At 42.0% G+C, this 26,366-nt stretch overlaps 1 protein-coding gene across 5 annotated transcripts in view; it reads right to left on the bottom strand.

The window, feature by feature from the left end:
• LOC121291894 (cAMP-dependent protein kinase inhibitor alpha-like) overlaps nt 1–7,818 on the bottom strand; it is a 124,881-nt gene extending 117,063 nt beyond the window's left edge. For all 5 annotated transcript variants that reach the window (XR_005946110.1, XM_041213544.1, XM_041213543.1 and 2 more), the window contains exon 1: nt 7,634–7,818. The gene's annotated coding sequence lies outside the window, so the exon portion shown is untranslated. The remainder of the gene's footprint in view (nt 1–7,633) is intronic.
• Between the last annotated feature and the right edge of the window lie 18,548 nt (nt 7,819–26,366).

The raw sequence follows: 26,366 nt of genomic DNA, 5'->3' as shown, positions 1-26,366 counted from the left end.
GTAAAACTTCCCTACTATCAAAAGTCACCTCCTGAAGCAAGCTTCCTTCATAAATTCAGTTTACCTCTGAGAATTAGGTAATGTTTCAAATACATATTGATTGATATGTAAGAATGTACTTCAAAGGGTAAATGTTGATCCTCTTTGTAATTTTCTATACAGGTTCACTGCAGAATCAGAATCAGACCATAGGTAGCAATTCAGTTCATTGTGTCTGTCCCTGCTCTTTGACAGAGCTTTCCAATCAGTCCCACTCCCTGGTCTTTCTTCACCACAGCCCTGTTTCCAAGGATATAGGCTTAGAATCGAGTGATGTCTCTGCCAATTGTAATGTCAATAAAATTAGACTGTTGAAGTGTTTAATAGCTGGCACAAAGCTGTACTTGACAGTGACACAATGCCAATATTGCAAGGTAATTGGTTAAAAAACTTACGAAAGAAAATCAATGTTACAGTTAAAAATTATCTGCATTTGCTTTGAGAGTTGATGCATGGCCACTTTGATTGGGAAAGGGTTAAATACTGTGGAGCCTATTTCCAATGATGTTGTTGAAAGAAAACATTCTTTGGGAAGGATTTTATTTTCATGAAAAGGTCATTTGTACTTTTGTGTGTTTTTAAACTGTTGATTCTGTTCATATGTTGTCTCCAAGCCAACAGATGAGTGGACTGGTGTGCAGATGATGAATTTAACCTCTTTTCAAAGCTCTTGCTTTCATCAATCCTGTACTATGTTCATTTAGGATGGTCTTGAAAAAAGCAAATGGGAGTTTTTTTTTGATCTACCTGGTTAGTTTGATCTAATGAAAGAAAGACTTGCAATTATATAGCATCTTCCATGACCTGAGGACATCCAAAATGTTTTACAGCCAACTGCGTACATTAGAAGTACAATCACTGTTGTAATGTGGTAAGTAATACATCATGCAAATGTAGAATTGAGAAAAGACTTGCATTTATATGGCACGTTTCACGACCACAAGATGTCCCAAAATGCTTTACAGCCAATGATGTACTTTTGAAGTGTAGTCACTGTTGTAGTGTAGGAAACGCGGCTGTCAATTTGTACACCACAACCAATGTATTGATGGTCAGATAATCAATTTCTTTGTGATGTTGATTAAGGGATAAGTATTGGCCAGGGCACTGGGAATAACTCCACTGCTCTTCTTCAAAATGGTGCCATGGGATCTTTTCACCTGCTCAAGCAGGCAGATGGGGCCTCAGTTTACCACCTCTCCTGATAGGTGGCACATCCAAAAGTGTAGAACTCCTCAGTACTACACTGGATTGTCAGCCTTGATGTTTGTGCTGAAACTCTGTAGTGGGACTTGAACCTGGAACCTTGTGATTTGGGGTGAGAGATCCACCAACCATGCCACAGGAGGGCACTATTTATTAACTTTCACCTTGGAGAGATTTGCAGAGAATGAAACAGGTTTTTTTGACCATTCCAGGAACACTCTTGTTTAAAAAATAGGAGCTGTGAACTGTAGTAATTGATAATGGCAATATCAACCACAGCCCCACCCCACTTACCCCCCAGCCCAAGCCACGAATGAGAACACAAAATCAGCCATGGTCAAATAGCATGTCATCCACATACATAAAATACTCTATAAACATTGGAAGCAGAGATGCAGCTTTGTAACAGCATACCATAAAGTTGGGGCATAGAGAAAGAAAAATAAAATCGTCCAGAATTTGCTGGAGCCAGGCATCTCATGGTGCACTCCATTTGTTAGATTTTTTTTTCCCTTATTCTCAGCTCAAGACATTATTGAAGCAAATTGCTGGAAGTGTGAGCTGGTCACAGCAAGGTCAATGGAGCATCTAGGAACTTTCTGGATGACAGGACCAATAGTTTATCTCCTTAATGAGATTTCTGAAGAAAGAAAGGAGCAGCATAACTGCAGAGAATAAATAGGGTGAATTAAGGGTCAGGCAGAAAGAAATAGAGAAGGAAAGACATGTTGGATGGAGAGAGAAAAGTAGTCAGAAAAAGAAAAGAAAGAAAGAAAATTTCATTTTAGAAACCTTGAAGAGCAACTTACCTGTAGAAATGACACTCCACACTTTCAATTCTTCTCTTTCTGGGCTGAAGAGGATTATTGACTTTGCAGGAACATAAATCTCATCATTAAGAGAGTCCTTATGTTGTTAAGACCAATCCTAACTTTCTGCAGCTTGTTCAATTTGGTTTAACAGTGCAAATGCAACAATTTCTTCACAATAACGGAACAATAAGATGGCGAGCTCCTGTTTTTGCGAAGCTAACAGTCAAGTGGCATAAATCACCTTGCAATTTGTGGCAATTTACAACTGGCATATCTCTTCATTGCCTCAAATTGCTGGATTATTTAAAAATTAATGTGCATTAAACCCATTTATCTTCCCAGCAGGAATTTCCTGTGATCTACACCCACATTGTTACTTTGCTGCAACCGCAGTGGAAATCCCCTTTGTGCAGGTCAATGGGCTTTTCACTGTACTTCTGATGAAGTAACACCAGTGGAATGGGAGACGCTCCAAGCAATTTTCTGGCTCATGATCTGATGCAATCTAGATCATTCAAAATGACTTTTCTCCTGGTTGGATAAAGAGATAAAAAGCAGCAACAGCAGAGGTCTAGGAGTTGATCACCTTTCCATCCACACCTACAAGAAGTGACAAAAGGTGATCTTAGAAGAAAAATAGAGTGAATGGATGGTAAATAAGCAAAATAAGGTGGAATTTGTAAAATAAACAAAATCAAAGAGCATTTCTCAGTTCAATTTATTCAGAACCAAAAAAAGATTAATTTTGGTGCCATTGAATTTGCTGTCAAATTAATACTGGAGCTCTCAAAAGGATCATGTCACTATGGGGACTTAATCTATGGGTCAGGAGCTATTAACTAAATATTCCCCTTTTTTGAACCTTTGTATGCTTTATATAAGAGACACGAAAAAACTATAACATTTCTCAGGTAAGGACAATCAGTTCTGAAAATCAGTCCCATCAAAGAACTGGAATATTCACATCCTGAAATCTTGACATTCCAATGTCACTTTTTTGTGCCCAGCATCATCCATCATAAAGGGAGATCCCTATCAAAGTATGTCCTTTGCAACAACCACATATTTATCCCACCAGACTATAATTATCATCAGTTGAAGGGATTAACTTAAGCATGTTGACACTCATACCCAGTTACATTTTGGGACATTAATAGACTGGCTTCCATCCACTAAACTACACACTCACGGTCTTAATCAACATGGCAGACTCAATGGTTACTATCAGTGATAATGCCCTGATTTTCATTGTCAATGCCACTTCTACTCCACAGGCACAGCATGATACCACCTCCTCGTAGGCTTTCAGTGGTTGTGGGACTTCCTCTCAAGCCATTTATGCCACATAAGTGCCTTTGATAGCATTCATTATTAGCATGAAGATCCATCCTAATGGTCTAGCGGATATAAAAAGGGGCTGTTCTCTGTAATAATACTTGCACAGGAAATCTAATTCAATTCAAATCATGTTGACGCAATTATGAATGGATGTCTGGAAGAAGAGTTATAACTAAAAAGTATATTCAGCAAAAGCACTCCAGTTAAAACCGAAGATCACTGAAGTGACTTTCCAACAAAACTCTTCTTCCTGACTGTTGTTCATAATTCTTTATTCCTCCCAGTTTACTGAATATGTTTGCAGAGGTTGGCATTCAATTTTTGCTTCCATTGTCACTTATGACAGGCTGCTACTCCCACCTCTGCACAATTTCAGTACCAATGAACATTGTCAAAAACAGCTGGAAAGGAAATAGATGAAAATTATCTGAATGGATCCTGGCTGTGAAGCTATAAATAGAGCAAGCTGGATGAGCTAAATAGTGTTTTACTCAATATACAGTACAAAAACACTCTGCAATTGTGATGGGAATAGAACACCTGGCCAAAAAAGTTAACAATTTAATGATATTTATTTTGCCATTGTCTCCTTCCATGAATTCATTGGGTAACATGTCCTAGGTGATAACGAGAATAGGGGCTTCATCATATTGCCCGCTCATTATATATGTGACTCAATACTCAGCTCCAATGATATATGAAACTATTTATCGAGTGGGATATATAACAGACACCCTGTGTGTCACCCATCAAAGATGTATTTCTACCCCATTAACTCTTTGTTGGCGTATTGTGTTACACACCCTTCCGCTGTCACACCCTAAGTGGTCATTCATTATTCATGAGGACATTTACAGTCAATGTTAGCAAGCAACTTGAGAATGGGCCAACAAAGGGAAGGGGAGGGGGAAGAGAGAGGGTGTGGTTATCACAACTTCTTGCATGCCTGCAATTTCTTCAGTCCAAGGCTGCCAGGGACAATTTTGAGATCACGGAGACAAACAGATGCAGCACAGACCAAGAATCAAAACTGAGATCTTTCTCCTCCATATGGCTCAGATACTCACTGGTTTCACCAACTAAGCCATCCAGGCATTAACTATGCCCTAGCCTTTCATGGAAATTCTGTGACCATGGACAAAGGTGGTCACCAAAGCTAAGCTCATCACAGACCCATGATTTCCTTAACCTGGAATTTGGGGCCACGCACTTTACTCCCTACCAACACCCTGCTCTTTCTCTACAGCACCAGACAGCAATGTTATCCAGACACCAATCTCAAGGAGGAAAGTATTCAACTTAAGAATCAACTATCCTGCACACTACTACCTTTTTCTGCTTGTGAGTTTGACTACCTCTAATGAGTAAAATAAAATATTTTAGAGAAGAAATGTGATGAAACATAGAAACATAGAAGCTAGGAGCAGGAGTAGGCCATTCGGCCCTTCAAGTCTACTCCGCCATTCATTATGATCATGGCTGATCATCCAACTCAATAGCCTGCTCCCGCTTTCTCCCCATACCCTTTGATCCCTTTCGCCCCAAGAGCTATATCTAACTCCTTCTAGAAAGCATACAATGTTTTGGTCTCAACTACTTTCTGTGGTAACGAATTCCACAGGCTCGCCACTCACTGGGTGAAGAAATTTCTCCTCATCTCAGTCCTAAATGGTCTACCCCATATCCTCAGACTGTGACCCCTGGCTCTGGACTCCCCCACCATCGGGAACATCCTTCCTACATCTACCCTGTCTAGTTCTGTTAGAATTTTATAGGTTTCTATGAGATCTCCCTTCATTTTTCTGAACTCCAGCGAATATAATCCTAATCGACTCAATCGATACAAATGTCCACAACTTTTCCTTCCATAGTGGCTCCTACTCGGATATGTCAAATTTGAGTGATGTAAGTTAACCTCCCAATACCATTAATATGAAGTTTGTGGAAAAAAACTGATTATATTGGGTTTATTTACACGTCTTTCATTGTTGTTTTCGTAATATATTGCATTTCTATATTTCCTGAAAAAAAATTTCTCTTGTGCCCTATGCAGGACAGTAAGAGGCGTTGGAAAAAAGCACCCATTAAGCAAATGTTCTGATGGTATTTCTGGTTTATAAGGGATACAGTGCAGCTCTGAAGAAGAGTCATATGGACTCAAAACATTGACTCTATTTCCTCTCTCCACAGATGCTGCCGGACCTACTGAGTTTTTCCAGCATTTTCTGTTACTATTCCCTATAAATGGGACCAGTTTTCAAGACAATGATGGGCTTAGTTCACCAAACAGGTTTCAAACCACATTGTTTTGGACCCAAATGGACTGGGGTGCAGCAGGTTTACCTCAAACTCAGAGCGGAGTTAACTAAATACCAATTTTTAAAAGTCTTGCAGAGGCTGGAGCGAAGCTTACAGTTTTAAAAATTCTAAAAACATTGGAGAGGCAGGCGGACAACTTTCTTGACATGTATCCCTTATAAACCAAAAATACTATTAGAATATTTAAAAGGTAACATTATCACAGCACAAGACTGTAAATCAGGTTACTATATTTCAAATCTAGGCTGCCACCCCAGTGCAGTACTGAGGGAGTGCTGCACTGTCAGAGGTACAGTCTTTCAGATGAGACATTAAACCTAAGCAATATCTGCCCTCTTAGATGGTATAAAACATCTGCTGGCACAAGTTCAGAAAGAAAATAGCAGGGAAGTTATCCTGGCCAATATTTATTCTCTACACATGACTAAAATAGATAAATGATCATTATTGCATTTCTGTTGCAAGGGTTTGCTGCGAATTTCCGATAACAGGAACTGCACCTGTAAAGTACCTGAAAAGCCTTCTGTGATGTCCTCAGGTGTTAAAAGGCTCTATATAAAACGCAAATCTTTATTTGAAACATGGCACGATGGGTCGTTCCATTATTGCTGTTACGAAATCGTCTTTCAGTTCCTTGCACTCACCTCTACAAGCTGATACTTGCGTTTATCACAACTTTCAAAGCTCATATTATTTGAAGTGCCGTAAACACAGTTACTGTTAAAAGTAAACACAGCACGAGTTGATATAGCGTTAATATAAGCTCATGAACAGGCTGCCCCAGTACATTTCTGCTGCAGAAGAATGTCTGGCAAGGCAGGCCCACATCTCCAAACTGAAAGTCTGATTCTGGCTCTTCCAGGAAATCAGCCTGCCAGGAAATTCCCAATTAAAATGCTGGCCTTTTCCAGCGGCACTCACATCCCAAGGACGAACATTAAAAAAAAACAGCCCCCAGCTCGATATGTTGAGTTTGGAGAAACAGCTGGAAATGTGGAATAAACCAATATTTACAGTTTCAGTAAAATGAACACTGGCGAGGCCAACTATGGCAGAGAATAACTCCGCAATCACAACAAAACCAAGTCGCGTCAACAGTAGGCTGGGTTCATTTCCAGCTGCAATAAGCATAGAAACGTTTTCTTTTTAAAAACCTATTAAAATTGTTAACTGAATAAATTAGCAACTAAACAGAAGTGTTGTAAATAGAACAGACAGTGACAAAACTATGAGTTAAAATACATCAAATAACATAATTGATCCGACGAGGCAACTTCGCTCAAGATCTTAAAAGACCCTTGACGCCAACACAAAATTTATAATGACGCGGAATATTTTTTTCTCCGCCTCACTTTTTCCCCCCTTCACTTGTCCTTTAACACAGCACCGCACGCTTCCTTTAGTGGCAACTTAAATCCCAAGATTTCCATGTAGTCACCAAGGGGAACTCAAACATTAGTTGGAGCTATTTCATGTACCATGGGATGGATTTATTGGAGGGTGGGGAGGAGGGGCGATTTTTTTTTTTAACTTGTGCTTCAAAGCCATGAAAAAACAGCCTGTACTTCTACAATTACTTCCATAGCAATTACTCTGCTTAGTACCAGTTGGCTCACTGATATGTAACTGCAATTCGTTGTCTCGCTGCCTGCTTCTAAATTAATCCGAGCAAGAAGCCGCTGTCCTGGATTCAAGAAACTGACACCAATTCGACTGAAATGAACCGGTTATGTGACTGCCGAGACAGGGCATCTTGGCGGAGGGGAAAATGCCTTCATTTATATATAGGGAAAGGGGAGGGAACAAAATTAAAGGTGAAAGCAGTTTCCCAAATCTGAGATTGACAAAGCTGAATGCAATCCATGCAAGTTTGGCATCCAATTTTTTTTAAAAAAATGATAAAGTATTGCATCGCTTACCCGAGTGATGAAAACGAAACAGCAAAGAAATTACAATATTTTTGAGCTGGATAGGAACTAGGTTCAGATCAAGTTAGAAGGCAGGAATTCCCTTGTAATTCACACATCCACACCGCGTCATTCTGTGCAAGGTTTCACCAGTGACACAATGTATCGGGTACCAAGTCAGCGACTTTAGCGCTACCATCGCGGCACCGGGGGGAGGAGGCGCGGTCACTGTGGAGGATATTCACTGGGACTTAAGCAAACGCCCATTTTTTGCTGCGGTGAGTATTTACATATAGATTCATTCGACTGCTGTTCGTGCTGCATCCTGAAAAGGAATGTCCTCTGCCCGGTTTTGACGTATAGATCTGTCGCCACCCCTCCTGTCTGGAACTAGTGGCCCACTCCACAACAATGCCCCATGTATTTGCATTCTAGCAGCGTTGCCAAATACAATAAATGGAGCAAAGGGAGAGACAATGAACGGAACCTGGGATTATAGCACCAGGCGCACAGTTCAAGTCCTTGCACACAGCGATGACAAATTGGAATCAACAAACGCTTACCTTTGCGAATATGCATGCAAAAAATAAAACAAAAGCTGGACCGCGGGATCCCAGCTTTAGCCGTTTTTTTCTTGCCTTGAATGTGGCCGTGTGTCGAACTGCGATATTTAATGGAGACCTTGGATTCTCTGCACGGTTGTTTGCTGAAGATCTCGGCGGTAATTCCTGTAGATTTTCATCAATGGCTGGACAGTGTTCGACGTTTTACAGCAGTCATGGGCTGCAGATGACAACTGGGTATTAGAGACCCATGGGGAGACAGATGAAGCCCATTTTTTGAACTTTCCAAATAGTGGCTGTATTTTTGGCACCTCTCAGCCCTATGATAACTGAAATTTGTATAAGTTTTTTTTATTCTTTCATGGGGTGAGGGCGTCACTGGCTAGGCCAGCATTTATTTCCCATCCCTAATTGCCCTTGAGAAGATGGTGGTGAGCCATCTTCTTGATCCGATGCAGTCTTTTGTCCACTTTTGGACCAAGTCTGTAATGAGGTTGTAGGTACACCCACAATGCTGTTTGGGAGATTTGACCACTCGACAGCAAAGGAACAGCAATATAGTTCCAGGGCAGGATGGTGGGTGACTTGGAGGGGTATTTGAAGGTGGTGGTGTTCCCATGCATCTGCTGCCCTTGTTCTGAGGTGGTGGAGGCTGTGGATTTGGAAGGTGCTGTCAAAGGAGTCTTGGTGAGTTGCCGCAGTGTATCTTGTAGATGGTACACACTGTGCCACTGTGTGTCAGTGGTGGAGGGAATGCCGGTCAAGTGGTCTGCTTTGTCTTGGATAGTGTTGAGCTTCTTGAGTGTTGTTGGAGCTGCACTCCTCACTTATACCTTGTAGATAGTGGACAGGCTTTGGGGTATCAGGAGATGAGTTATTTGCCGCAGAATTCCTAGCCTCTGACCTGCTCTTGTAGCCATAGTATTTATATGGCTAGTCCAGTTCAATTTTTGGCCAATGGTAACCCCCAGGATGTTGGTAGTGAGGGATTCAGCAATGGTAATGCCATTGAATGTCAAGGGGCGATGGTTATATTCTCTCTTGTTGGAGATGGCCATTGCCTGGCACTTGTGTGGCACAAATGTTACTTGCCATTTATCAGCCCAAGCCCAAATATTGTCCAGGTCTTGCTGTACATGGACACCTACTGCTTCAGTATGAGGAGTCACAAATGGTGCTGAACATTGTGCAATCATCAGCAAACATCCCCACTTCTGACCTTATGATGGGGGCAGGTCATTGATGAAGCAGCTGTAGATGGTTGGGCCTAAGACATTATCCTGAGGAATTCCTGCAGTGATGTCCTGGGACTGAGATGATTGACTTCCAACAACCACAATCACCTTCCTTTGTGCTAGATGTGACTCCAACTGGGGGAGAGTTTTCCCTTGATTCCCATTGACTCCAGTTTTGTTCTGGCCACGTGATGTCACACTCGGCCAAACACTGCCTTGATATCAAGGGCTGTTACTCTCACCTCACCTCTGGAGTTCAGCTCTTTTGTCCATCTTTGGACCAGGTCTGTAATGAGGTCAGGAGCTGAGTGGCCCTGGTGAAACCCATATGGAGCATCAGTGAGCAGGTTATTGCTGAGTAAGTGCCACTTGATAGCACTGTCAACGACCCCTTCCATTACTTTGCTGATGACCGAGAGTAGACTGATGGGGCAGTAACTGGCCGGGTTGGATTTGTCCTGCTGTTTGTGGACAGGACATACCTGGGCAATTTTCTACATTACAGGGTAGATGCCAGGATTGTAACTGTACTGGAACAGCTTGGCTAGGGCCATGGGTAGTTCTGGAGCACAAATCTTCAGTATTATTGCCAGAATGTTGTCGGGGCCCATAGCCTTTGCAGTATTTAATGCCTTCAGCCATTTCTTGATATCATGTGGAGTCAATTGAATTTGTGATGCTGGCGACCTCGGGAAGAGGCTGAGATGGATCGTCCGCTTGGCCCTTCTGGCTGAAGATTGTTTCAAATGCTTCAGCCTTGTCTTTTGCACTGTTGCACTAGGCTCCCCCATCATTGAGGATGGGGATATTTGAAGAGCCTCCTTCTCCAGTAAGTTGTTCAATTGTCCACCACCATTCACAACTGGATTGGCAGGACTGCAGAGCTTAGATCTGATCCATTGGTCATGGGACTGCTTAGCCCTGTCTACTGCATGCTGCTTCTGCTTTTCGCATGCAAGTAGTCCTGTGTTATATCTTAGGTCACTTGTTCCTGAGTTGACAGCTCTCTCTTTCTCTCTCTCATGTGTAAACATATAAAATTTTATTGGAACTGCAGCTTTCTTTACAGAGATGTACTGTCACTTAACAGTGTGTTAGGAATCTAAAGTATGTTTAATTAGTAAAAGAACCACGGAATTTTCATCAAAACAGTACTTCTCTTTACATCCCACCCAATCTGTGGTTAATTTTATCACAAAACTACAGGCAACAGTTCCAAAACAGCATGTTTATAATTTCATTCAATATCCAATGAAAGAAGTCTTCAGTCAATTTACAAGGTCACCATACACAGGGACCAGATTTGGCAGCTCATTTCATGACCTGTATAGTAGTGGTGATGGCTTTTCAAGTCTTACACTTTCAAAGAAATAAGAAATTTCTTTTCCCAGAAATGATTGTGCTGTGCTGACATATGAATGCAACATGTAATGTTGAAGTAATATAAGCATAATTTAACTGTGGTATGTGACAATGAAGGCATTTGAGGAATAGAGCTCTTTGGTTATGTCTTCCTGAAGTCATTGGCTAAATTACTTACATTTAGCTCAGTTTATTTATTAATACTGAAGTATACCACACAGCTGTATTTTAAATAGGTTTAGGGTACTGATACTGTCAAGTCTTATTCAACAGATCTCTTACTATCATCATAACATTTCATAACAACAAGTTGCATTTATGTAGCACCTTTAGCATAGTTAAGCATTCAATTGCACTTCACAGGAGCTTTACCAAAAAGTAAAGAACGAGCAACATTGGGAAATAAGAGAACAGGCTTGGTCAAAGAGGTAGGTTTTAAGGGGCTTCTTAAAGGTGGATAGAATGGTAAAAAAGACACAAAGGTTTAGGTAGGAAGTAATGTGGTTCCATAATTCCTAAACTAGCTATTACTTTGATGACTTGGCTGCAATTGTATTCTGTATTATTTTAAAATTTGATTTCCCTTCATGTGTCATAGGTTTCTGGAATGGCCTATGATAGGCCTGACATGATTGTGTACATAATGTGCTGAATTCAAAAGTGGAAACATAAATGTATTAACCTACATAATGGTACTGCAATTGAATGAAAAGCTTTGATATTATAAGATTATACATAAAAACAAGTTTTGCTAGCAATATCATCATTGAGGATAAGTATAAAATTAACAAGCCTTATTTAGGATAAGATCAAAATGATTTAATTTTATCATTGTCTATTTCCACCTCTGTGATATCAGCCAATTTTGCAGAATAGATTCCCAGAAAAAGAAGTTAACACTGCAACAATTTACTTCCTTTTGAAAAGATGATTGGGACTCTGCTTAGGACTGAGCATAGCAAGAATAATTGAGATAATTAAATCCACTAGTTCCCAATATGCTGACATTTGGAGTTATGAAGCCAGTGGAAACCTAGGAATTATAATCTAAGGACAGTGTTTATCTTGGTTTAATTTTGGAGGGCGCAGCATATTTCCTCAGATGAAACATATTTGGTAGACATATATTGGAGAAGATTACAATGGCTTTATTGACAATTTTTTTCTTATTCGAGGTTTTCTCGTGTTCTATATTTTTATGTAAAATATATCAATTATGACACCATTGAGAGAACTTTTCATGAAAATATAATGAATTTTAACGTGAAAATGTAATGCATCATGCAAGAAAATATCAATAAAATTAAATTGGAATTGTTATCACCATAGAGAACCCATACAATGAGGCCAAAGGAATGCAGATATGCCATTGATGACACCCCAGTGTTATTATCTTGTACTGTATTGGAGCAACAATCCTGAAGGTATAACGATTTAAAACATTCAACAAAAGTTAATAAAGAAACTGATTCTAGCCACTTCATAAAATTTGAAGTCAATTTAATAGTCAATTCTCTTCCTGCTCCCACACCATTATCTTTGGTGTTCTCCAAGGGTCTATCCTTGGCTCCCTCTAATTTTTCTTTTGCATGCTGCCCCTTGGCAACATCATCTGAAAGCACAGCATTAGTTTTCACATATACGCTGACACCCAGCTCTACCTCACCACCTCCCCATTCCTCCACTGCTGCTAAATTATCAGACAACTTGCGGGACATCCAGTAATGGATGAGTAGAAATTTCCTGTAATTAACTATTAGTAATGCTGAAGTGTTGTCTTCTGTCCTTGCCACAAGCCCTGTTCCCTAGCTACTGACTCCACCTCTCTCCCTACCAACCGTGTGAGACTCATTCAGATCATTCATGACCTTGGTGTCATAGTTGATCCTGAGACGAGCTTCTGACCAAATATCTGTACCATTATTAAGACTCTCTATTTCCATCTCCTAATTTTGACCAGAGCTCATCTGCTGCTGAAACCCTCATTCATGCCTTTGTTACATTTAGACTTGACTATTCCAAGGCACTCCTGATAATCTCCCATATTCTAGCCTCCGTAAACTCGAAGTCATCCAAAAATTCTTGTTACTTATGTCCTTACTTTCATTGATCTCTCACCTCTGTGCTCACTGACCTACATTGACTCCTGGTCAAGCAACCTTGATTTTCAATTTCCCATCCATGTTTTCAAATCTCTCCAAACCTTCGCACCCCTCTCTATCTCTGTAATCTCCTTCCTCCTCTCAACCCTCTGAGATACTTGCGCTCATTCAATTCTGGTCTCTTGAGGATCCCTGATTTTAATTGCTCCGCCATTGGTGGCCAGGTCTTCAGCTGCCTAGGCCCCAAGCCCTGGAATTCTCCCCCTAAACCTCTATGAATATCTACCACTTCTTCCTTTAAGACACTCCTTAAACCTAACTCTTTAACCGAGCTTTTGGCCATCTGCCCTTACATTGTCTTTTGTGGCTCAGTGTCTAATTTTATTTTATAATGCCTCTGTGAACCACCTTGTGACATTTTATTACATTAAAGGCACTTTATAATTATGAGTTGTTGTTGCAATCTGAGGTCATGAATGAGTTACAGCATGTAACCTTACTTATTTTTTGTTGACTTTCTTGTGCTCAGCAAGATAAGAGGTGTCAGTGGAAGGGAACAATTTCTTTTTTGTTCTGTTGTCATGTATGTCACAAAGCGATGCAGAATAAAATCCTTGTACATACCTCAGATACAGCCTCAGAAAAAGGACCTAATCCTACACCAGCCATCTATGTCGCTTCTCTAAGTGAGATGGTGATTTGCATAAGTAATAAAAACTGTTTAGTTTGAGTGCTTAGTTTTTAAAACACTGTCCAGCCTCATTCCACATAGGATTTGTGCAGCTGACTGGAGATTTTCATCCCAATAATCTGGGTTGATATAAACCCAGTTTGAGAGAAGTGAACAGGAGTTGTGATTACTTAATATTCTACCCAATCCTATTGACCTAATTTAACTTAACCTGTAATTTAGCCGCGAGAGGATAGGAAGATCAAAACAATTTACAGAACTCGTATTAACTTAGTTCAGTGGGAGCACTTTTGATTCTGAGGAAGTTGTGGATTCAAGTTCCATTACTTTTGAGATGTAATCACTGCTGTTTTCATAGGCATAAGCAGCAACTAACTTGTGCACAGCAAAGTTCTGTGAACAACAAATGAGATAAATGGCCAACTAATCTGTCTGCTGGTGTTGGTTGAGAGATTAATAATGGCCAGGGCACGGGGAGAACTTCCTAGGTACACCATTTTTGCTGATGCTTCATTGCAGTACTGACAGCATTATTGGAGGTGCTGTCTTTTTAATGAGCTTTTAAACTGAGGCCACGTCTGCCTGCTTAGGTAAATGGACAGAGATCCCATGACACTATTGGAAGAAGAGCAGGAAGTTTTCCCCGTGCCCTGGCCAATATTAATCTCTCAACCAACACCAGCAGACAGATTAGTTGGCCATTTATCTCATTTGTCGTTCACAGAACTTTGCTGTGCACAAGTTAGTTGCTGCTTATGCCTATGAAAACAGCAGTGATTACACCTCAAAAGTAATTCCATGGTTGTAGAGGACTTTGAAATATTCTGACTACATGAGGACGATACATTCTTTTAAAAGTCAATGCGGAAGTCTTTACTAGAAGGATTTGGCAACTCTTTTGCTTGTGTTTACCAATAACCTGATACAAGAATAGAATTTTCAACGAAACATGCTCTCTTCCATTATAGGAAGGATGTGATTGCAATGGAGGGGCTGCAGAGGAGATTCACCAGGATGTTGCCTGGGATGAAACATTTAAGTTATGGAAAGAGGTTGGATAGACTTGGGTTGTTTTCGTTGGAGCAGAGAAAATTGAGAAGCGACCTGATCGAGGTGTACAAGATTATGAGGGGCATGGAGAGGGTGGATTGGGATCAACTGTTCCCCTTAGTTGAAGGGTCAGTCATGAGGGGACAAAAGTTCAAGATGAGGGGCAGGAGGTTTGGGGGGGATGTGAGGAAAAACTTTTTTACCCAGAGGGTGGTGACAGTCTGGAATGCACTGTCTGAGAGGGTGGTGGAGACAGGTTGCCTCACATCCTTTAAAAAGCACCTGGATGAGCACTTGGCATGTCATAACATTCAAGGCTATGGGCCAAGTGCTGGTAAATGGGATTAGGTAGGTAGGTCAGGTGTTTTTCACGTGTTGGTGCAGACTCAATGGACCGAAGGGCCTCTTCTGCACTGTGTGATTCTGTGATTTTGAAATTTGCATTAGACAATGCCACCTGAGGACTGAAGGATTGACAGTGAAATCAAATGTATAGTAAATTTTAGTCAAATACAATTTTAGAAGAAATATAATTTTTGAGACATTGAAGGCCACTGTGTATTTGCACGTTGGTCTTTCACCTGAAGGATCTAGGTTTCAGCTCTGGGACACCGTCCAAGGAGTGTGGGGAAGTGGCACATGGCATTGTAAAGGGTCACGTTGTGCCATCAGGCCTGTGATTTCTGTGAAGGCATCATGATGTCACTTATGAAGGCCAACCTCATAATGAAAGTGATACATATAGTCTAGCTGTTTTCCCAGCCAGGTAATGAAGAGAAGACAAATAGTGAGCTTATTGAATAAATAACATATTAACAAATCCAATCCAGTCCAGCAACTTAGATTATGAGTCACCCAGGTTCTCTGAACTACTGCTAATTTTCTCCATTGTGGTAAATATTATTGGCCTCGGCAACTAGCCACTTCAGCGCAAGATTCTTTCAACCACTTAACTGATCATGTTTTTGTTTATTGGCTGCATTTTACTCATCAATCCAACCGGATCTGTGGTCTGCGTTTACAAAATTCTCTGTCAGTTTCTTAAAAAGTCCCAGATGTTTGGCTTACCATCAAAAACCATGTTACTCCAATTTTCTATCCTCCTCTATTCTCTTCTAAATGTGTTGCCTCCTCAACATTGGAATTGTTAAGAAAAAGAAGACCCAGGTCCATATTTTGCTTCCTATCATTCTGTCTCATTTACCAGCAATAATGGAGTTGCTGACTAATCATAGCAATCAGAATTTATCAGTTAATCTTGCAAATGGACTGTTCACAACCTCGGCATCCTAATTGGTCCTGGGTTGAGCTTCCAATCTCATATTCCCTCCATTACAAAGACCGTCCATTTACACCTCCATAACATTGCCCATCCCCATCCGTACCTCAGCTTATCTGTTCAGAAGCCCCCATTTCCGCTTTTGTTATCTCCAGATTCAAATATTCCAATGGTGTCTTTAGACAGTGGCCAGGGAAGGGAGTGGCATTGATGATGAGGGAATGAAATTGGTGAGACAACGGGCGCAATCATCCCAGATTTGCACAGAGTGCAGTAGCGGGCGAGGAAAAGGACATTTTACCCGCCAGCCACAATGGCAGCTATTCATGCTGTATCATCCCAATTGTGCCTTATTAATTATGCAGCCACAGGAATCACGACATCTCACTGGTGGGTGGCTTCTGAATTGCCTACCGTGCTGTTACCTGTTTCCTCACTCTGGGTGCCATATCTAAACTTCAGCCATGCACACAGTTCTCAATGCTTGCAGCCCAGGACTGCTCCAGTGCAGACATGGGCCTGAAAGAAGAGTTCAGTGACCCATCACTGGAATGCCTTTTGGAGGGCTGGTGTGATGTCCACCACTGGCACTCAGGCCGCAGGAGGCCCAGAAATCTCACCACTCTGGCTTGGGAAGCCATGGCAGTGGTAATCAGTGCCAGTGCTACATACAAGAGGTTGGCCATCCAAAGCAGAAAGAGGATGGATGGTCTCATCCATGCCGCCAGGGTAAAGCAACCACCTCATCACTCTAAACTCACATACTCACAAGGCCATCACACATTCACTGGCATCTCACTCACTGCCAGCTCAAGGGATGTCACCACTCATTCTCTCACACACACCCTCACATCTCCATCTGGCCTCATCTCCTCTGGAGACTGCCTCCTCAGCCCTCACCATCTTGACGCCACTTGCATAGATCAACATGTGCCCCTACACACACCATGGGATACCCCCCTTCCCCAGTACAGCACTTGCCCTGCAGCCTCTTCCCTTGCCTGAAACAATTTCTCCCCTTTCCCCAAGCAAGCCCTAGCCCCGCAGTCATTGAAAAGCCTCTCCTACCTAGACACCTGCCCGTGAGCCCCCCTAAAAGTGATGTGGTGCTGCCTCCAAAGCCTGGTGCTGATGACCGCAAGTGTTGCTCGAAGCAAGGTAGGCAAACAAACCTCGAGGTCCTGAATGACATCATACGATGTAGCTGAGAGACAGCATGTAGATGAGAGATAGGAGGGCGCTAAGGTTAGATCCTTGAAGATCCTAAAAGCAATATAATGGGGGAGAAAAGAGAAATCTTTGACAGAGATTGTCTTGCTATGACTGACAGGTAAGATTGGCATCGGGCAAGGACAGTCTCACTCAGCCTGGATAATGGAGGAGGGACATTGGAGGAGGATGGTGTGGTTAACCATGTCAAATACTACAGAAGATTGAATAGACTGAGGAGAAATAGTGCACCATGATATTTTTTTAACTTTCATAAGGTCAGTCTCAATGCCCATGACTCTGTCTAATTCTAACCGCTGCTCTTTTATGATCCTCAGGAGTAGTAACTTGGAGTTTTACAGGGGGGAAAGGTTTTAAGCTGGAGCAGAGTTAATTTTATTCTTGTAGCCAGCAAGCAAAATATGTTTATTTTACATCATATCAGAGAAAGAGAGCCCTCCTACTAGCCATTTACAACCTTAAACAAATGCTGGAAAATAAGCTGAGGACTGCCCCATCCTCATAACTGTGCCTTGCGCTGTCTTAAATTATTATTTTTACCATTTTAAACCTCCCCAGTTTTTAATACAAAATCAAAAAGTGCTGGAAAAACTCAGCAGAACTGATGAAGAGAGAAATTGAGCTAACATTTAGAATCCAATATGACTCTTCTTCAGAACACTTTTAAAAAAAACATTTGCAACCTCCTTTTTAACCTCTCAACCCATTGCTTTTACAAGGATTTTCCAGGAGGCTGCTCTCTTAGCATCTTAAAAAAGTTTGAGACAATGACCAACTGTTCTTTATCTCCCTGGCCTTGAGCATAAGAATACTGCTACTTGGCAATATTCCACAGTTTTATAGACACAGCATGCTCCTCTCCAAAGATTTTGTAATTCATCACCAAAGTAATGAATCATATTCATTTGTTTCTTGAACAGTTTTTCCATTTAGAGCACAACTTATTCCTTTTGCAGCATTCCAGTCCCATCAGGATATCCTACTGTCCTTTTTTGAAAAATATTTCTCATGCATTAACAGAAACATATAAGATTCACACTTGGCTGATAGGGATAGGTGAAATACAGACGCCATCACTTAAACTGCACGTGGTTAGCGTAGGGAACCCGTGCAATTAATGGTACCCATTCACCCATGGATGTCAATTACAGAGGTTCTATTTTAAAGCTCTGGCTCTGTATCAGGCACAGTCAAATTTTCAAGTATCTTCAATTAGCTCTTCCCTTATTAAAGTGTGATTACCTTAATTACTTAATTGTGCAAGTAAGTGACTTTTCATCAGAATTCGTTTGCATCACCAGTTCTGATGAAAGGCCATCGACCTGAACTGTTAAATCTGTTTCTCTCTTCACAGGCACTGCCTGACCTGCTGAGCATTTTCCAGCATTTTCTGTTTTTACTTCTCATTTCCAACAGCTGTAGATTTTTCTTTTGATGAGTTAATCCTGTGTAATTACCAATTTATTTTGTTTATATCATGCAAGCTCCGGTCTTCCAACAGTTGCTCAATAACTCTTCGATACAGTGTAATTATCTTGGCCACTGCTGATCAACCCCCAGAACAAAATTGTCCTTTCCAATAACTGAGCTGTAACTGTTCACTTAAAACTGGACAAGCATGTTCACCATTAGTAGTGGAACTGAATACATTCTTAAGTCTTGCCAAGACAATGCCAATTGTAGTAGTGCCCCTTCCCCTCCGCCCAGAACCATGATAGAGTTTCTCTTGAGCTCACTTCTCACCCCACCAGCTTTCACATTCAACAGATTATCCTCTGCTATTTCCCCCACTTCCAGCATGATGCCACCAAAAACATCTTCCCCTCAATAAAAGCAAAAATACAGCGGACGCTGGAAATCTGAAATTAAAAATAAGTGCTGGAAAAACTCAAGAGTTCTGCAAACATCTGTGGAGAGAGAAACAAAGTTAACGTTTTGAGTCCAATAGACTCTTCTTTGTCTTCCCTCCCCTCATAGCATTCCAAAGAGACCATTCCACCTGCGTCACCCTGGTGCACTCCTCCTACACCAGCAAAACCCGTTCCCCCTCCCAAAGTATCTTCTAATGTAAGTGTAGGAGTTGTAACGCCTGCCTTTTCACCTCCTCCTTCCCCACCATCCAAACCCCAAACACTTGTTCCAGCTATTTACTTGTACTCCTTTCAAGTGAGCATAATGTATTCCTCTACACCGGGGAGACTAAATGCAGACTAGGTGATTACTTTGCTAAACACAATCTGCAATTGTGGCCCTGAGCTTCTGATTGCTTGCTATTTAATTCTTTGCCCACTCCCACTCTGATCTCTATGTCCTCGGTTTCCTACACTATTTCAATTAAGTTCAAAAGAAGCTTGAGGAACAGAACCTCAGCCATCGATTGGACACTGTAATCTTCCAGACTCAATACTGACTTCAATAATTTCAGATCTTAGCAATGTTTCCAGTTTTTTCAGAGAGCAGGTATTGATGATAATGCTTCTGCTGCCATGTACAGTTCTTCTGTACATGGCAACAGAGGTGACCAGGTGTGTAGATGAGGGTAGTGCAGTTGATGCAGTTTATATGGATTTCAGCAAAGCCTTTGACAAGGTCCCACATGGGAGACTTATAAAGAAGGCAAAGGCACATGGGATACAGGGTAATTTGATAAGGTGGATTCAAAATTGGCTTAGTTGCAGGAGGCAGAGGGTGATGACAGAAGGATGCTTCAATGACTGGAAGTCAGTGTCCAGTGGCGTACCACAGGGATCTGTGCTCGGTCCCCTATTATTTGTCATTTATATAAATGACATAGATGACTATGTGGGGGGTAGGATTAGTAAGTTTGCGGATTACACAAAGATTGGCCGGGTGGTTAAGAGTGAGGTTGAGTGTCTAGGGCTACAAGAAGATATAGACGGGATGGTCAGATAGGCAGATAAGTAGCTGATGGAATTTAACCCTGAAAAGTGTGTGGTGATACACTTTGGAAGGAGTAATTTGACAAGGAAATATTCAATGAACGGCATGACGCTAGGAAGTTCTGAGGAACAAAGGGACCTTGGCATGTGTGTGTCCATAGATCTCTGAAGGCAGAGGGGCATGTTAGTAAGGTGGTGAAAAAGACATATGGGACACTTGCCTTTATCAATCGAGGCATAGATTACAAAAGTAGGGAGGTCATGTTGGAGTTGTATCGAACCTTTTTGGGGCCACAGCTGGAGTACTGTGTGCAGTTCTGGTCACCACATTATAGGATTGCACTGGAGGGGGTGCAGACAAGATTCACAAGGATGTTGCCTGGGATGAAACATTTAAGTTATGAAGAGAGGTTGGATGGACTTGGGTTGTTTTTGTTGGAGCAGAGAAGACTGAGGAGCGACCTGATCGAGGTGTACAAGATTATGAGGGGCATGGACAGGATGGATAGGGAGCAGCTGTTCCTCTTAGTTGAAGGGTCAGTCACAAGGGGGCATAAGTTCAAGGTGAGGGGCAGGAGGTTTAGGGGGGGATGTGAGGAAAAACTTTTTTACCCAGAGGGTGGTGACCACCTGGGAGAGTGGTAGAGGTGGGTTGTCTCACATCCTTTAAAAAGTACCTGGGCGAGCACTTGGCACGTCATAACATTCAAGGCTACGGGCCAAGTGCTGGTAAAAAGGATTAGGTAGGTAGGTCAGGTGTTTCTCGTGTGTCGGTGCAGACTCGATGGGCCAAAGGGCCTCTTCTGCACTGTGATTCTGTGATTCTGGATTCATCTTTTGTTTCTTTACTTGCTCCATCACCATTTTGCTTTGCACCATCATCTCTTTTGTCATTTAACCTCTCATGCCTTCCATCTTATCGTGGACCTTCCCTGTTATAGTATTATAGAATGGTTACAGCACAGAAAGAGGCCATTTGGCCAGTCGGCTCTGTGCTGACTCTGTAAGAAAAATTTTGCTGGTCTTACTCCCTGCCTTTTTCCTGTCACCCTGCAAATCTTTCTCTTCAGGTGCTTATCCAATTCCCTTTTGAAAGCTATGGTTGAATCTGGCTCCACCTAGGCAATGCATTCCTGATCTTGCTGTGTATAAAATTACTGCTCATGTCATCTTTTGTTCTTTTGCCAATCACCTTAAATCTGTGATCTCTGTTCCTGACCCTTCCACCAATAAGAACAATTTCTCTCTATCCATTCTGTTTAGACTCCTCTTGATTTCATATATCAAGGAATCATTTGACCAAGTGTGACATCAAGAAGCCCTAGCAAAATTGAAGTCAACAGAAATTCTAGAGAACACTCGCCGCTGACCGGAGTCATACCTGGCATGAAGGAAGATGGGAGGTGGTTGCTGGAGGTCAATCATCTCAGCCTCAGGATATCACTGGTTGCGTTTTGTCCTTTCCTCACCAAATTCCACCCTTTCCTGCACATGCACTTGCTTAGAACCTGTTACATCTGTAATATTTTCCAATTCTGATGAAATGGTACCAACTTGAAATGTTAACTCTCTCCACAGATGCTGCAAGACCTGCTGAGTATATCCAGCATTTGCTATTTATGTTATAATGACAGTAACATTCCAACCGCAAACATTCCCTCAACCAGCTTGATCTCCTTACCTACAGAATCCATGATCACTCCTGGGGATGGTGTTGGACTATTTTGTCTGGTTGCTTATGTCTGGCATCCTAAACACAGAGTGAAGATTATATTTGTTCACAACTTCCAACAAAATCATAAATAAGGTATTTCATGAAATATTAGAAATAATATACATGGGAAATCTTCAAATTATATTTTACAATCTCAATAACACACGGTGACTGGTGGAAATCTTTCCTCGGTGCCCAAACAAGGACATGCTTAAAATTTGGTGATGGCCACAAGGCTAAGTAAGAACCCACACAGAGGGCAGAATTTTGCATTTGGCAGGCGGCCAGGCCTGACCGACTTGGCGGTGGGCGGGCAGCCGATCCCCACCACCGAAATGGGCCGCGCCACCATTTTGCGTGGCCGGGCCAATTAAGGCCCGCCCAGCGGGTTTCTGACTCCCGTGTTCATCGGGAAAATTAAATTGGCGGTGGGCGTGTTCAGACCGTCGGTTCCAACAGACAGTCTGTATAAAGAATGGCCAGGCAGCCTCCTTTAGGCTGTTCACCATGGCCAGTTACCGGGCAGCACAAGAGGTGAGGGCAGAGGAGGAGGAGGGGTCAGGCTGCAGGATAGGCCAGGCGGGGGGTCACTGTGCCCCTCGGTTCTCAGATGCCTGCCTCGCTGTCCTCCTCGAAGAGGTGTCCAACCATCGGGAGGTCTTGTATCCAGAGGATGGGAGGAGGAGGGCCCTTCACTTCACCAGGCAGGCTTGGCAGGAGGTGGTGGAGGCTATTAGCTCTCATGGCGATGCGCACAGGGACACAGTGCCTCAAGCACTTCAATGATTTGCTGCGCTCTAGAAGGGTGATTACCATGTCAGCCTTGGCCATTTGTCCGAGCAGGTAGCCTTAGCCTTTGAGGCCGCCTCCCCTCCCCCACGTCTTACTGTCGTTACTGCATTGGGCGTTTGGCTCACGCTGGGTGGGCAAACAGATAGTGACCATGCTTACATCAGCCTTAGTGGTTGAGGAGAAGATGGGTTCTCCCTGCAGCATATGTTGGTGTTCGTCGCATTTGAGTAGTCGGGGGGCAACCTGCAGGGGAGGCAGCTAGACACATACTCAGAACTCCAACACATGTCTTATTGATGGTGATGAGATGGTGGAAGGGGAGCCTCAAGGTGTCGCGGCCAAGAGTCATCTGCTGGCCTCAGCGCCACACCTAGCTGCGCCTCCTTCCGATGGCCTTTAATTAATGGCAGGCGGGCGTCACGCTTCATAGCTAGGCCCACCTAAATATCGTGATGCCGTGCACTGACGTCAGGATGTGCGTACGACATTTTAAGCGCTGACGTGCGGGTTCTGCCACTCGCGCGTCAGCCATAAAATTCTGCCCAGAGTTTCCCTGCATTACTCAACCTAGGCAGAGGTTCCCTGAAAATTTAAGGTAAGGTCCCAGGGTAATGTCAGGAAGCAATTCTTCACGCAATGTGTCGTGGAAATCTGGAACTCTCCCCCAAAATATGTGAAGCTGGGGGTCGGCTGAAAATTTGAAAACTGAGATTGAGAGTTCTTTGTTACGTAAGGTTTATGGAACCAAGGCAAGTAAGCTATAAATCAAATTGACCTAACTGAATGGCTGGGCAGGCTCGAGGTGCTGAATAGCCTACGTTGTTTCTTTGTTGTTACAGCCCGTTGGAACTCTGAGATCCATCTTGAACTTCAGCTCAGATTGACGGAATGAAAGCTACCTCCCGCTGCTGTTGTAAAGAACTCTATCTGAAATGATTTGGGGGAATATTAACTCAATTCTTAGAGGACACAGTGCAGGGGATAAAACTGACAGTTATTCAGAACCAACTAGCCTGCCCAGTGTGTGGATGAAAACAAAAAGGGTGATGCAAAATGTTGAGGCACAGCATTTAGTCTCTTTTTTGTAATCTGACCTGCTCATGGTTCTTGCTGACGTTGGGTATCAAAATAGGAAAAGAATTCAATACCCATGCAGTGGCATTCTTCAACTTGATAAGTACATTAGTTCAATAAACGTTTTGTGGGTGAGCTTTGGAAGTAACTCCATGGGGCATCTTAGTGCAGATTGTATTTTAGTTTTGTATTATGAGCTCACAATCAGTAGGAACCAAACTGTTCAAACTCATCTTATATAAAGAAAGATTGCTCATTTATGTAGCATCTTTCAGGACCTCAGGACGATTTACGGCACTTTCCAGCCAATTGAACAATTTTGAAGTGTAGTCACTGTTGCAATATAGGAAATGTGGCAGCTAATCTGTGGCACACCAAGCTCCTACAAACAACAATGTAATAATGATCAGATAATCTGTTTTTGTAATGTTGATTGAGGGATAAAAATTGGCTGCCACATTAGGGAAAACTTCCTTGCTCTTCTTCAAATTGTGCCAGGATCTTTAAAATCCACCTGAGAGAACAGATATCCCTTTGGTTTAATGTCTCTTCTGAAAGACTGCATTTCCTATAGTGCAGCACGTACTCATACTGGAGTGTCAGAAAGCCATTTCAGCAGAACAACAGAGATATTAGCCAGAATTGGATTTGAGCACAGGTTCCAGTGGCGAAAGGGCAAGTCTTTTTATAGAACACATAACACCATAATTGTCACAGAGATAAAAACAAAAAACTGCGGATGCTGGAAATCCAAAACAAAAACAGAATTACCTGGAAAAACTCAGCAGGTCTGGCAGCATTGGCGGAGAAGAAAAAAGTTGACATTACGAGTCCTCATGACCCTTCAACAGAACTCTGCCGATGCTGCCAGACCTGCTGAGTTTTTCCAGGTGATTCTATTTTTGTTTTGACCATAATTGTCACCCCTGACTTATATTGGCTCCTGGTCCAGAAAAAACTCAACTTTAAAATTCTCATACTTGTGTTCAAATCCCCAAATGGCATCTTCCCTCCTTCAGTTCTGCAACCCTCCAAAATCTCTGTGCATCCCCAATTTCCTTTCTTGCATGAGTGGCACCCATATTTTCGGCCTCCCTAGGCCCTAAGCTCTGAACGTCCCTTCCCAAACCTATATCCCTCTTTCCTCCCTTAAATTGCTCCTTAAAGCCCACCCCTTTTCTGCCCTAATATCACCAAGTGATATTGATGTCAAATTTTGCTTGATATTGATCCTGTGAAGTACTTTGGTTTTAACACATTCAAGCACTATATAAATGCAAGTTATTGTTGTCAGGTTTTAACTTTTAAACTTATAAAGTCATCAAAACAGGCCAGTGGAAGTGTAATGCAGGAAGAATACTTGTGTTGCTGGGGTGCAATATGATAGTTTACCATAACATCTAAATGAAAACAGAAAATGTAGGAAACACTCAGCGGGTCTGGCAGCATCTATGGTGAGAGAAATGAATTAATTTGGCCTTTCATCAGAATGTCTACAATAACAGGCGTTTATAGTTTGAGTGGTTAATTCATATATTTAAAATAAAATGGATCAATGTTGTGGTAGAAATTAATACGGTCAGCTTTAAAATGGAATCCTCTTAAACGTGCACTTGACAGTTTCTAGTTTTCTTTGAATTCCAATGATAAATGTCCTGCTTTATGAATTCTTAAGAATCCCAGTTTGCCCAGTTTTCTCTTGGACTCAAAAAAATAAAAGACACTCCTATAATTACCCCCCAAAAGTTGGTTCCCAATTTAGGCCAATCTGTAAAAGGAAAATGTTCCGTATATGTCCATACAGGCATCATCAGTATATACCTACATGCAGCATTTGGGAATGTGGCATTGAGAGCTCAAGAAAAGTATCTTGTAGTGAATTCCTAACACAGTGTGATCTGAGTTAACTTGTGCCCCAAACTGGGGTGAGGCAGCTACAATGACTAGAATGGAGAGGATGAGCCTAAAAAATTTGTGTTCTGGCCTAAGCATCATAATATAGACTAGTCAGGGTCTGATAAATTTTGGTTGGCACTGTGGACCACAGCAATGTCCAGGGGTGAGGGGTTGTTTGGGAGGGTGGGTAAGGAGCAGCAGTGGCCCACAATGATTTTGTGGAGCCAAAGGGAGCCTGTCTACTCCCTCTGACTCCACAAAAAAATTTTTTTTTTTGCATATTTTGGATCCTTTTGGGATGGTCTCTCAGCGAACCCTTGACCTGGAAAATCTGGAAATACTGGTTGAAGTAAGACTATACTGAATGAATTAAAGATTGGGTCAGAAATGGGCGCAGGGATCTGATTTCAATGTTGAAGTGAAGCCTACACTCATTTTAAGTGGGCACTAAGGCCCACAAGAAAAGGCCCTGACCAAATTAGTAATGGCTTCAACACCCATATAGTTGGAGTGTGGGCCTCTGCCATGCTATTTTGATTATTGTTACACCCCTTTTACATCTGTAGGAAAGGCAGAAGATTTTAGAATTTTGGCCCCTCAGTAGTCACTATCCATATATTCGAGACAGAATTTTGTAAACTCCAAGCAAGCAGTTCAGTAACCGTTGCTTGTCTTGTTATCAAATACTGTCTTTTGATTCTGTCCATTTCGCCTCGCAATAAACAATACTGTCTATGGAAGTTTGACTCAAGCATTTGATTTTGCCAGTTATGTCCAGATAAAAATATAATCCTGATGTCAGCAGTTTGTGACAATGCTCCAATACATGAAGCTTGTTACTGTTGTGTCACAATCTT

Source organism: Carcharodon carcharias, chromosome 19, assembly GCF_017639515.1.
Source record: "Carcharodon carcharias isolate sCarCar2 chromosome 19, sCarCar2.pri, whole genome shotgun sequence".
Classification (NCBI taxonomy): domain Eukaryota; kingdom Metazoa; phylum Chordata; class Chondrichthyes; order Lamniformes; family Lamnidae; genus Carcharodon; species Carcharodon carcharias.
The sequence above is the reverse complement of the archived record's forward strand: the minus strand, read 5'-3'. Positions and strand labels throughout refer to the sequence as shown.